Source organism: Balaenoptera borealis (assembly GCF_965194805.1).
Source record: "Balaenoptera borealis genome assembly, chromosome: 10".
In the NCBI taxonomy this organism is placed as follows: domain Eukaryota; kingdom Metazoa; phylum Chordata; class Mammalia; order Artiodactyla; family Balaenopteridae; genus Balaenoptera; species Balaenoptera borealis.
In genome coordinates this window covers 71,812,243-71,826,071 of record NC_138874.1, presented here as the reverse complement: position 1 = coordinate 71,826,071, position 13,829 = coordinate 71,812,243, and positions in this window count along the sequence as shown.

Here is a 13,829-nt window from a genome sequence, read left to right as displayed (position 1 = left end):
TGTGTCTAAAACACTGCTTCATCTAGATGTGTTCCTATGCTCTGCCCTTCCCCCAAACTCTCCAGTAGCCCTGCCACTCCTCTGATTGGACACCCACAGTTCCCTACCCATGGCAGGCAGTCTCCTTATTTGCAGCAAGTTAACTAAGAATTTTGTTGGGCTATGGTGGTGCATCCCTAGCAGTCTTTATCACATGGGCTTTTTTTGTTTTAAGCTTTTTATGTGGACCATTTTTAAAGTCTTTATTGAATTTGTTACAATATTACTTCTGTTTTATGTTTTGGTTTTTTGGCCTGGAGGCATGTGGGATCTTAGCTCTCGACCAGGGATCGAACCTGCACCCCCTGCATTGGAAGGCGAAGTCTTAACCACTGGACCTCCAGGGAAGTCCCCACATGGGCTTTGTTATCACTGATTAACAGTGAGGTCTCAAAGCCCTTTCCCACATGCAGTTTCACTCAACCCCCACTAAAGACTGGCAGGGTAGATGTTATTACCTGCCCCATTTAACAGATGGAGAAGAAGAGGCTCATGTTGGTTACCATAGGGTGCAAGATCTCATGGTGCCAAGATGCAAAGCCAGGTCTGCTGACTAGGGACCAGGCCCTCCCTCCGGGAAGGCCTCCGAGGGTGATGGTTTCAGCTTGGCACAGCTGTGAGTGCCCCAGGGCATGAAGCCCCTTTGCTGTAGCCCTCAAGTGTGAAGGCCATAGCCTGGGCTTCATGTATACATCTGTATTTCCAATTTCTCTCAAAAAACCAGAAAGTCTGATGACTCAGCGCCCTCTTTTCCACGGGCAGCAGCCCACTGAGCCAAGTAGCAGCGTTCCCGTACAGACAGGCCATGCGGTCCCCAGCCTCTCACAGGCCCCATCTGGCTACTCTACAAACTTCTATTAGTCTCCGGCATCCTGTAAGCATTTGAGCTTGTCGTCTTTGCTCCTAACAAATGTCTCTGACAAAATGGGCATCGATCTTTGTTTACATACCTCCCGGCACAGGAAGCTCATTACTTCCTGTGGGAAAGGAAGACTATCTCCATATGCAGAGAGCCTAGTAGGTATTACATACCATACTAGGCACTGCTTGATAGTACAGTGAACCTGTGAGGAATGCAATTTTAGCTCCATTTCACAGATTAGAAATTGAGGCTCGGCAAGACTTGGTGATCTGTGCAGACCCTGCAGAAAGCGGGGGTGCCGAGCCTGGAACGGGTCTGTCTTCTTCCGGAGTCCCTGCTCTTTCAGCTGCTGCACCCAGACCTTGTTCCAAGGCTCTGTGGGCAATATCATCTCCATCTCATCACCTCCCTCCACTCATTGCTCGTGCAATACCCTCATGGGGTGTGACTGTGAGTGCTGCCCAGGCTTTCATAGGAGAAACCAGGGCTGACCTGGTGAAAGAAGAGGGCCAGGTCTGGGTGTTCCCTCTAATTTACCGACTGGGAAACTACGGAAAGAGGGAGTTCCAGGAGGTACAACATCTGAACTCCAGCACTTGGGCCGGGGGTGGGGGGGAGGGTGGGACCCAGGAATGCAGATCCTGCTTCCTGGGGTTGATCACAGGGTTCTTTTCCAAGAGAAGAACCAAGACAAACGGGGAAGATGCTACCTGCAGGTAATCAGTGTGAGAAGCATTGAGGCAGGAGACGGAGGTTAAGCTGGGCAGCCGCAGTGCCCAGGCCAGGAGGACAAGGGGATGAGAGTGGCCGGCCTGGGAGCTATTCTTGTAGACACAGGGCTGTGACCCACCCATCCGTGTGCCAGAGCTGGAGACAAGGTTTAAAGCGGCAGGCTTCCAAGTCTGACATAGAGTCAGACACATTTTATTTCTTTCAAAAATAAGCCGTTTATTGGCTAGGCAGAAGCTGTTTGGTGAAATAAAGAAACATGTAATCAATTCCTACAGTAGTGCCTGCTAATTTCAGAGAAAACTGACCGGGGCTTGGCTGCGGGGTGTCCTGAGCAGGTACAAGAATCATCTGGAAGGCTTGGTAAAATGCAGAGTCCTGGACCCCATCACCAGCAATTTCTGATTCAGTGGGTTTGGGATTTGTATTTCTAACAAGATCTCAGCAGGGCTTTGCTCTGGCCTGAAATTATCTTATATGTTTGCTAAACAGGTTGCTGGTCGAGAGACTGCACTGGCCTGGATGATTCCATTACTGGTCTTTGCTGCCACTGTCTGGTCACTTTTGAGAATGACATGTTCTCCCTCTGACGGCATCAACATTCAGTTTTGGGCAACAAAAGGTTTCAACAGAAGATGGGAACGTTCTGACCTCTATCACCTTCTCTGGGGCAACATTGTGTGTCTACTGTGACAGGTATAAAACACTTCCTTAGTCCTATTTGGGGTATAAAGAGACAAATTCCACCCCTCCCCCCAATTTATTTATTAAGGCATATATCAAAAGATTAAGCAGGCAGGATTTTAAAAAATGACTTATGCGTGTCTTTATTATATATAATTGACTCAACCTGGTCCATAAACAAAACAAGCAGGATTTTTTAAAGAAAAAGGATTTCATTATATGTGGAATCTTAAAAACATGATACAAATGAATTTATATACAAAACAGAAATAGACCCACAGACATAGAAAACGAACTTATGGTTACCAAAGGGGAAAGCGGGGGATAAATTAGGAGTTTTATATATATATATAGGTAACCAACAAGGACATACTGTATAGCAGAGGGAACTATATTCAATATTTTGTAATAACCTATAAGGAAAAAGAATATATATATTATATATATGTATGTATGCATAACTGAATCATTTTGCTGTACATCTGAAATATACACAACATTGTAAATCAACTATACTTCAATTAAAAAAAGAAAGAGGCTTTCAAACACCTGCTTGAGACAGAAGATAGATGTCCTCCTCTCTCAGAGCAGATTCCTAGACCACTTTTCTTTTGGAAGACACATAGAGGTCTCGGTGTACTTGCTGAGGGACAAGGAGACAGTTCCTCTGTCCCCAGGAGAGGGATAATAACTTCCCAACTATGTTCAGCAGTACCGGCCACATCCAAGGCATTTCCCTGGGATCTCTCATAGCAAGAAGGATCGTTCTTTCATTCGGGCTTGGGGAAATGCTGACGTCCAATACCAAACTATTTAGTGATTGAAATTTGACCTTGGTTTGCCTAACTTCTAATTCCCCCAAGCTCTTTGATTTCTGGCAGTGGGCACATCATTTTCTGCAGGTATTTCAGATTGAGGACAAAGGGCAGCATCCTGGGCTACATTAAACAAAGTAAAACAGGTTTGGCTTTGGGGGGTTTTGTTATTATTACTGTAATAATAGTTTTGTATTTTACTGCAGAACTTCTTGGAAATTTTCATGAGCTTATCCAATGTCTTCCAAACTTTTATCACTCAGCCTTTTTACTCCTCCTGAGGATCATTTTAAGGGATTAAAGTTGAAGAAGTGCTGGTGTGTTTAAAAAATGGCTTGGGATCAAAGCAGCCAGCAAGCCAACCATCTCAGTGAGGATTTGGTCTGGGACACTTCTGTGCTCCGAGGTTTCTGGAACCTGACCTTTTCCTCTTTGACCCATGACCATGTATAGATCATTCCCTGCCCAGGCTTCAGGTCCCTGGGAAAATTGTGACCCTGTGGGAGGTCAGAGGTTGGGCCTCAATGGACAAATTACTTGATGGATGTATTAGTCAGGGTTCTTCAGAAAGATAGAACCAGTAGGATGTGTATATATACAGAGAGGGAACGAGAGATTAATTTTAAGGAATTGGCTCATGTGATTGTGGTGGTGTGGCTTAGAGTCTCCTGCCCCTGCCTTCTGCCTTGAGAAGGTCAACTGGCATGTCCAAAATCTACAGGGCAGGCTGGCAGACTGGAGACCAAGTGGAGAGTTGATGTTGCAGCTTGAGTCCAAAGACTGGAGGCAGAATTCCTTCTTCCCTGGGGGACCTTGATCTTTTTCTCTGAAGACCTTCAATCCGCTGATGAGACCCACCCACGGAATGGAGGGTAATCTTCTTTACTCAAAAGTCTACTGATCTGGATGCTAAGCTCATCTGAAAAATACCTTCAAAGCAACATCTAGACAGTGGTTTGACCACACATCTGGGCACCACAGTGTAGCCAAGTTGACACATAAAATTAACCATCACAAGGGGCCGTGGGGAAGTGAGTCTCCCAAATGTGGCGGTCAGATTGGGGCAAGGAAACAGGGCTTTTTTGTCTTTGCCTGAAAGTATCTTTTACCTTCACTAACACACTGTGAGCCAGGCACTGAGCCACGTGCTTGTATCAACACAAGTGTGATACACTGTCTCGTCACACAGTCCTGCCAGTTAGTGGGATCGACAAGATGGATGGTACTGTTGACGCACCATCTTCCCTCCGTCTGTTCTTGCCATGGTTCGCCATGGGCAGAGTGAACCTCTCTGCCCCGCTGGAGTGGGGTTTGGCCGTGTGACTTGCTTTGGCCGGTGGAACTGTGATCAGAGGCTCTGGTGTACTTGTGTGATGCGATTTAGAATCTTGTGCTTCTGCCCTATGCCTCGAGAAAGTCGTGCCCCAGTCGTGCTGGTCCCAGCCTGGAGCCACCCTCCGCCAATCCCAGCTGAGTTGCTCACCGTGCAGAGAGAGAAATAAATACTTTTTGCTGTAAGCTACTGAGCTGGGGTTGTTCGTATGCAGAAGGGCTGTGATGGGAGGTGATAGTGCAAACCCTACTCTCCACTGGTCCTTGGAGATATGACAGGAAGCACTGTCATTACTGACCGACAGCCTGTCCCTCTAGGACTACCCCTGCTGCTTCTCCCAGGTCTCACCCAGGAGGCAGGCATAGCTTGCTTCTTCTCGTAGATCCCACAGACTCATCTGGATTCGGATGCGTACTTCAGGATCAGCCTGGGGACAACCTGCATGACCAGTCTCTTTGAGACCCACCCAAATTTACACTCTCATTGTCCCTCCAACCCCCCACCCCCAAATCCCCTCTCCTGATAGCCTAGGGAATGGTTTTCCAGTTGGTGGGAGACAGGTGGCAGAGCAAGGTGGGTGGTATCCCTATTCTCATTCATCATGTTTTTCTCCCAAATCCATGGTCTATGCCACCGAAGGGCCTTCTTAGCTTTGAAATTCAAAGCCAGGAGAGGGTCCCTTTTTATAATCTGTCTGTGGCCGTCCCTCCTTCTGTGAGGCTACAGCACACAGTGAGAAAGGGCTGGGCAAGGGGAGGCAGGAATAGTCAGGGAAGAATGTAATCCTCCTTACGGCCTCACAACACCTGACTTCCTAGGCCCCAGGGGCTCCCACCTACACCAGCTGGTGGTGCTCAAACTCACGGCTGTTGCTATGAGCTCTCTCGAACTGGTGCTATCCCACTATAACCCCCGCTCCCACTCTCTGACCAGGAACTCCAGTTACTTGGGCTCACCTTTTCCCTTCTTGTTTCATCTGCTTTTCATTCACTTAGACCGGTACCCTTCCCTTTTCTTCCAATTGCTCCCTTAGTTTGAAGCCCTTCCCATGGTGGCTGAGGTGGGTCAGATAGGCTGAACTACAAGGGTGCTGGAAAGTGTGAGGGAGCACACAGATAATCTGTGAATACTCAATATTTACGCCATTAGGATAAATGGTAGGGGCTGAGCGAGAGTGTAGGCAGGGATTTTAATTAGGGGGCTACTGCAGAAGTCCAGAGAAGATATGGTGACTTGTACCAGGGCAGTAGTGGTGGAGACAGAGAGGAGATTAGATTCAATATATGTTTTGAAAGTAGAGAGTACTTGTTGTTGGATTGGAATTAAAGATGATTCCTTGGGTTTTAGCCCAAGACATTGGAAGAAGTGTCGTTGCATTTGTTTTGAACTTTTAAATTTGAAATGCAGATAGGATATTATCGTGGTGCTGTTGAGTAGAAAGTGAATATACATGTTTGGGGCTCAGGGGACAGGTCAGCCTGGAGGAAAAAATCAGGGAGTCATCAGCATTTAGATGGTGTTTAAAGAGACAGGATTAGATGAGATCATATTGAATATGAAAGTAGACTGAAAAGAGAAGATTGCCAAGATGGGACTCTTGTGCGCTCCAACATTTAGAAGTCAAAAGAGGGTAGGAGACAGCAAAAATGCAACCAAAATTTGTCTAGAATTTGTCAATTTCACCTAAGTTGTGAATTTATTGGCATAAAGTTGTTCATAATATTCTCTTATTGTCCTTTTAATATGTGTAGAATTTTTAGTGGTATCACCTGTCTAATTTCTGACATTGGCAATTTGTGTCTTTATTTTTTTTCTGATCAGTTTGGCTAGAAGATTATCAAGTTTGTTGGTCTTCTCAGGGAACCAGATTTTGATTTCATTGATTTTCTTTTTTTTTTTTTCAGTCATTGATTTCTTCATTGATCTTATTTCCTTTTTTCTGCTTTGGCTTTAATATGATCTTCTTTTTCTAGTTTCTTAAGGTGGAAACTGAGGTCATTGATTTGAGACCTTTGTTCTTTTCTAATGTTTAGTGCTATAATGTTCCCCCCTCAGTACTGCTTTAGTGGCATCCCACAAATCTGGATATGTATATATATTTAAATAATGATTCCTTCATTTTTATTTTATTTTTAAAATTTATTTAATTAATTTATTTATTTTTGGCTGCGTTGGGTCTTCATTGTTGCACATGGGCTTTCTCTAGCTGCGCCGAGCGGGGGCTACTCTTGGTTGCAGTGCGCGGGCTTCTCATTGCGGTGGCTTCTCTTGTTGCAGAACGCGGGCTCTAGGCACGTGGGCTTCAGTAGTTGTGGTGTGTGGGCTCAGTAGTTGTGGCTCACGGGCTCTAGAGCGCAGGCTCAGTAGCTGTGGCGCAGAGGTTTAGTTGCTCCGCAGCATGTGGGATCTTCCCGGACCAGGGCTCGAACCCATGTCCCCTGCATTGGCAGGCGGATTCTTAACCACTGTGCCACCAGGGAAGCCCTATATTGTGTTTTAATTTTTATTCAAGTCAAGATAATTTGACTTCTTTTTGGATTTGTTCTTTGACCCATGGATCATTTAGAAGTATATTATTTAATTTCCAAATATTTGGGTATTTTCCAGATATCTTTCTGTTATTGACTCCTAATTTAATTCCATTGTGTCACAGAACATACTTTGTATGACTGGAATATTTTTTAATTTATTGAGACTTATTTTATAGCCTGGAGTATCTTGGTAAATGTTCTATGTGCACTTGGGAAGAATGAGTACTTTTCTGTGGAGCATTCTATAGATGGCAAACAGGTCAAGTTGGTTGAGAATGTTCATATCTGCTATATCTTTGCTGATTTTCTGTGCTCTTGTTTTATCAATTATCGAGAGAGGAGTATTGAAATTTCTGCATATGGTGGATTTGTCTATTTTTCATTACAGTTATGTCAGTTTTACTTCATATATTATTAAGTTCTCTTATTGAGGGTCACAAATGTTTATGACTGTTATGTCCTCTTGATAGATTGACCCCTTTATCTTTATGAAATGACCTTTTTCATCCCTGATATTACTTTTTGCTCTGAAATCTTCTTTGTCTGATGTTGATATAGCCACTGCAGCTTTCTTTTGACTAGTGTTAGCGTGGCATATGTTTTTTTTCCACTCTGATGTTTAATCTATTTCTGTCTTTATATGTAAGGTGGATTTCTTTTAGGCAGCATGTAGTTTTGGTATTGCTTTTTAAATCCAGTCTGACAATCCCTGCCTTTTATTGGATGTTTAAATCATGTACATTTAATATGATTTTTTGATATGGTTAAGTTCAAGTCTATCATCCTATTTGTTTTCTACGTATCCCGTCTGTTCTTTGTTCCCTTTTAACTCTTTTCATGCCTTCTTTGGATTGAATGTTTTCTAATATTCAATTTTATCCCCTCTGTTGGCCTATTAGCTCTTTGTTTTGTTATTTTAGTAGTTGCTCTAGGGTTTAAGGTATATATGTTTAACTTATCACAGTCTACCTTCAAGTGATATTAAAACCTTTTCACATACAGAAGTGGTTTTCAACTGGGGGCAATTTTGTCCTTCAGAAGACAGTTGGCATGATCTAGAGACTAGGGGCTTCTAATCAATAAAGGACAGGGAGGCTGCTAAAAATCCTACAATGCACAGAATAGTCCCTCACAATGAAAAATTATCCAGTCCAAAATGGTAATAGTGGTTGAGAAACACTGACATATGGTATAAGAACCTTATAATAGTATACTTTCTCTCCTAACCTTTATGCGACTGTTGCCAAACATTTTATCTTTACATATGTTATAAATATTATAACATATTATCATCATTCTTGTTTAAACTGTTATCTTTTAAATTAACTTAAATAATAAAAAATCTTATACACTTACCCATAGAGTTACCATTTCTGGTAGTCTTTGTTTCTTTGGATAGATCCAGATTTCTATATGGTATTATTTTACTTCTCGATGAAGGATTTCCTGTAACATTTCTTGTATTGCTGGTCTGCTCATGATAAATTGTTTCAGCTTTCATATGTCAGAAAAAGTATTTATTTCACCTTTGTTTTTGAAAGATGTTTTTGTTGGGTATAGAAATCTAGATAGATTTTTTTCTATCTGTACTTTAAAGATGTGGCTCCACTGTGTTCCTTGTTGCACTGTTTCCAAAGAGAAATCTACAGTCATCCTTATCTTTGTTTCTCTGTATATAACATGCCTTTTTCCTCTGGCTGCTTTTTAGATCTTCTCTTTATCACTGGTTTTGAGCAATTTGATAATGATATGCTTTGGTGTACTTTTCTTCATGTTTCTTGTGCTTTGGGTTTACTAAGTTTCATAGATCTGTGGGTTCATAGCTTCCATCAAGTTGGGAAAAATTTTAGCCATTATTTCTCAAATATTCTCTCCTGCTCCTTCAGGGACTCCAATCACACATATATTAGGCTGCTTAAAGTTGTTCTGCACCTCACTGATGCTCTTTTCTTTTTAAAATTTATTTTTCTCTCTGTGTTTCATTTTGTATAATTTTTATTACAATGTTTACAAATTCATTAATCTTTTACACAATGTCTATTCCTCCATTAATCCCATCCAGGGTAGATTTCATTTCATATGTGGTAGTTTTCACCTCAGAAATTTAACTTGGGTCTTTTTAAAAATAACTGCCTTATCCTCATTGTAGACCATGTTTTCCTGCCTCTTTGAATGCCTGGTAAACTTTGATTGGATGTCAGACATTGTGAGTTTACCTTGTTAGATGCTAAATATTTTTTATTATTATAAATCTTGAGTTTTGTTCTGGGATGAAGTTAATTTACTAGGAGACAGTTTGATCCTTTAAGTTTTGATTTATGATTTGTATGGTGAGTTTGGAGCAGTGCCCAGTCTCGGGTTAATTATTTTGCATTATTGAGACAAGATTTTCCTGAGTATTTCTATTGTGAATTATGAGGTATTCCAGTCTGCCTGGTAGGAGCAGGCACTATTCCAATCACTGTGTGAGCACTGGGCATTGTTCCCCCTAATAGTCTTGGATGGCTCCTTTCCCAGACCTGGGTAATCTCCTTACACAAACGTGCTGGTCAGTACTCTGCTAAATACTCAAGAGGGACTTGCTGTAAGTCTCTGTAGTTCTCTCTCCTCTCTGGTACTCTGTCCTTAGAACTCTAGCTGTCTGGTTGCCCCAGACTCTCAGCTCCATGTTCTCAAATCAGAGAGTCTTCTGGTTCAGTTTGGGTTCTCTGTGTACTGTGTACTGAGCAATTGTAGGCCTCATCCCATTTTTTTTTTTTTTTTTTCTATTTCTCAGGAATCCCTGTATTTCCTTGCCTGGTATCCAATGTGTTGAAATTCATTATTTCATATATTTTGACTGCATTTTTGATTGTTCCATGTGGGAGGGTATTTATGGTCCTTATTATTCCCTCTCAAAATCTGGTTTTGTTTTATTCTGAATTTCTCATTATTTCTGACTTATTAGCATCAAGCGCAGAACCTGGAATAGAGCAAGTGATCAATGAATGCTTACTGGATGGGCAGGTGGGTGGATGAATGGCGTATTTTATATAGGCTCGTGAATAATTGGATGACTAAAGGCAGAACATAGTCCAACTGAGGTGCCAGGATCAGCTATCATCAAAAAGAACATAAATAACAAATGTTGGTAAGGATGGGAGAAAATGGAACCCTTGTACATGGTTGGTGCAGCCACTGTGGAAAACAGACAGCATGGGGGTTTCTCAAAACACTAAAAATAGAATTACCGTATAACCCAGCAATTCCACTCCTGGGTGTACATAAAAAAACCAAAATCACTAACTTGAAAAGACACATGCACCCCCAATGTTCAAAGCAGCATTATTTACAATTGCAAAGATATGGAAGCAACTTAAGTGTCTATCAACAGGTTAAGAAGCTGTTGTATATATATACAGTGGAATACTGCTCAGCCATTAAAAAAATTGAAATTTTGCCATTTGCAGCAACATGGATGGACTTGGAGGGCATTATGCTAAATGAAATAAGTCAGACAGAGAAAGACAAATACTGTATGATATCACTTATATGTAGAATCTAAAACATAGAACAAACTAGTAATATAACAAAAAAGAAGCAGACTCACAGATATAGAGAACAAACTAGTGGTTACCAGTGGGGAGAGGGAAGAGGGGAGGGGCAAGATAGGGGTAAGGGATTAAGAAGTACAAATTATTAGGTAAAAAATAAGCTACAAGGATATATTGTACAACACGGGGAGTATAGCCAATATTTTATAATAACTATAAATGATGTATATAACCTTTAAAAATTGTGACTCACTATGTCATACACCTGTAATATATAATATTTTACATCAACTATACTTCAATAAAATTGAAAAAAAACCACAGCAGACTACTCCCTGCTTCTTGAAGTAGTCTCCTCTCTTGGCTTTCATGATGTTCTCTCTTTCCCAATTTTGCTCCCACCTCATTTTCTCAGTCTCCTTCACTGATTTCTCATGCTTGACTTCTAAAGGTTGGGGTCTCCAGAGCTTGGTCCATCTTTCCCACTTACACATTGCCTTGAGGTGCTCTCATCTGATCTCACGACTTCACATTCCATCCAGGTACTACTCCGGACCTCTCTCCTCAACTCGAGGCTCATATAACCAACTGCATACTTGGAATTTCCACTCACATGTCTAAGAGGTCTCTCAAACGTACCCCAGCCAAAACATTCCTCCCCACCTGCATATACTGTATCTGCTTCTCTCCCAGATGTCCCCATCTCAGCAAGTGGCACCACCAGCCAACTAGTGGCTCCAGCAAAAATTCTTAGACTCATCCTGAATTTCCTCAACCCTCATATCAAATCCAGTGGCAAGATCTATCGGGTTTTTTCCAAGGCATATTCCAAATCTGTCCCAGCTCTACTCCACTATTTCCATCCTAATCTTTCTTGGACAGTAATAGTCACCTGCTTCTTTTCCACCCACCCCCACCCCACTACCGCCATCTATTCATCGCATGCAGGCAGACAGTAAAGTTCTGAAAACTGAAATTTTGTATCCTCCTCTTGTGGAAAATCATCCAGTGGTTTTCTGTTACAATTAGAATAAAAATCAAACAGAGAGGACCCTGTAGCTCCCAAGACCCTACATGATCCAGCCACGTCTTGGACTCACATCACCCGTGCTCCCCTTCACTCTCTCCATTCACTGCCCTTCTGCTCCTTGAATATGTGGAATTCACTCTGACCTCAGCCACCTTTCTTCTCTCCTTTCACCTTGCTCTAGATCTTCCCACAGCTGGCTTCCACTGGGTCATCAGGCCTCATCTCAAAGATCATCTCCTCAGAGTGGTCCTCGCTGACCGCACTATCCAAGTCCCTTCCCATCTGTCCAGCCACAGTCCCTCTGTCACATGGATTTCCTGCATGGCATTTACCACTGGCTGATGTTACTGCATTTATTTATTTGGTTACTCATTTATTGTTTGTCTTTCTTTTTCCACTGAAGTGTCAGCTCCAGGACAGCAGAGATTATATCTTTGCTATTTGCTGCTGTATCCTCAGTGCCTAGAACAGTGCAGGCACAGAGCAGGCACAGTAAATAATCATTGAGTGAGTGATAGATGAGGAAACCGAGGCTCCAAGACATTAACTCACGTGCCAGGATGCACATCAGTGACTGAGCCAGGACACCAGGCCAGGCAGGTTGCCACATTGCTCCAAAGCTTGTGCCCTCTTGTGCACTCAATGGCTACCATGAGCAAGAGTCCCAGAAACCTTTCCTCTAGTTGCATGCATAGACAGGGAGCGTGCCCATGGCTCAAGAAAGAGGGCCAGGTCTGATGCCCTTGCTGAGGACTTCCGGGATCAGCTGCTCAGGGGAGGAGGGGGGTTGTGTGCCCAGGATGCCGGATGCTGCAGCTGAGCCTTGTGGAATAAGCCAGGTAGCAGGGCTGGTGGTGCATGCAATGGGCTAGGGTGGGTCGGGTGCCAGCACCAGTGTGCTGTGCTGCTGTCTCTGCAGGGAGGACGCTGCTCCCACAGAACCTGGCTGTGGGCGTGTGGAGGGGCCTGGCTATTCGTTCAGGAGGCTCTAAGCACAGAGGAACTCTCTAGGGCCCTTTGGGGCATGCTGTCCACCATCTAAATGGAATTGGTCAACAGAAGGAAGGTGGGGTTCAACTTTTCGGGTGTTTAAAGAAATCCCTCAAAGCTGGGGCGTATCTGGGGAGTGGCAGGGTCTGGCTTGCCAGGTGACCATGCTTCCCTGAGGAAGAGGTTTGGCATTTTGACAGCTAAGGGTAACAAGGGTGGGGACATCTGAGACACGGATGTCCCCACTTTCTAAAAGGGACTGTGACTTATGAGGACAGCAGGTCCTCAGCCTGTCCTTGATTGAGTCTGAGGATAATCAGGGCTGGGAAGAGAGGGACATGAAGAAGTTTTCAGGCTCGAAGAAAGTAAAGGCTGTGTGTGAGCAGGTGTTGATGTATAGCAGAAAGAGGGGCTAATTCTAGGTGAGGGCTGGACCGCAGGAGCTGGTGACAAATGGGGGCAGAGAATTGGCAGCACGGGTGGACACAAGCCCACTCCAAACTCTGTTCACCAGGCCTGGAAACTTCTGGAGGTTCTGCCCCATGGACGTCCTGACCTGGCCATTCTCTGTGCCCCCCATTTCCCAATCTCTCAGAAGCTTTTGCTGCACCTCAGGAAATCCTGGTGGATTGTTTGTTTGGCTGGAAACACAGCCTCCCTGGGAGCTTCATTTGACAAGAAGGATGGGGGTTCCTGAGGGGAGAAGGTGCACGAGCCCCCCAAACCTTCATTTTTCTCCACCCCAGCATCCCACCCCAAGTCTCTACAGAACCAGTCCCATGGTAGGTCAATAAACCCCACTGCAGCCATTTTTCTATCACTTTCTCTCTGCTGGGCCTAACGTGCAGAAGAGCCGCTCACACTGTGCACTTGGGCAGCCCCGTTTCACTTCTTGTGAGAATGCACAGATCTGACAGGACACAACCTTGTAGTTCTCAAGTTTTATGCTGTCAAAGATGACTCATTAGGTTGACGCTAGCTTCACTGATTAATCTTACTTATGCACATGTCTTATTTCTCCCTGAAGGCTTGCTGGGAGCATTTATTTCTGTTACACTAGGAACAAAATCGCAGGCAGGTCTCCGGAGCATTGCATAATGCAGACTCCATCTCTTTGGCCCTCCACATTAATTTCCTTCAAATGACACCAGGGGGCCAATATGTTGCGCACACACACCTTTGCTTTGATGAAATTTTTCTTTCTAATCATTTGTGTAAAAAGCTCTGGTTTGGGTTTGTTCAGACCTTTTGGGCAGGGAATTGATCTCCTCCAAACCTTTTTT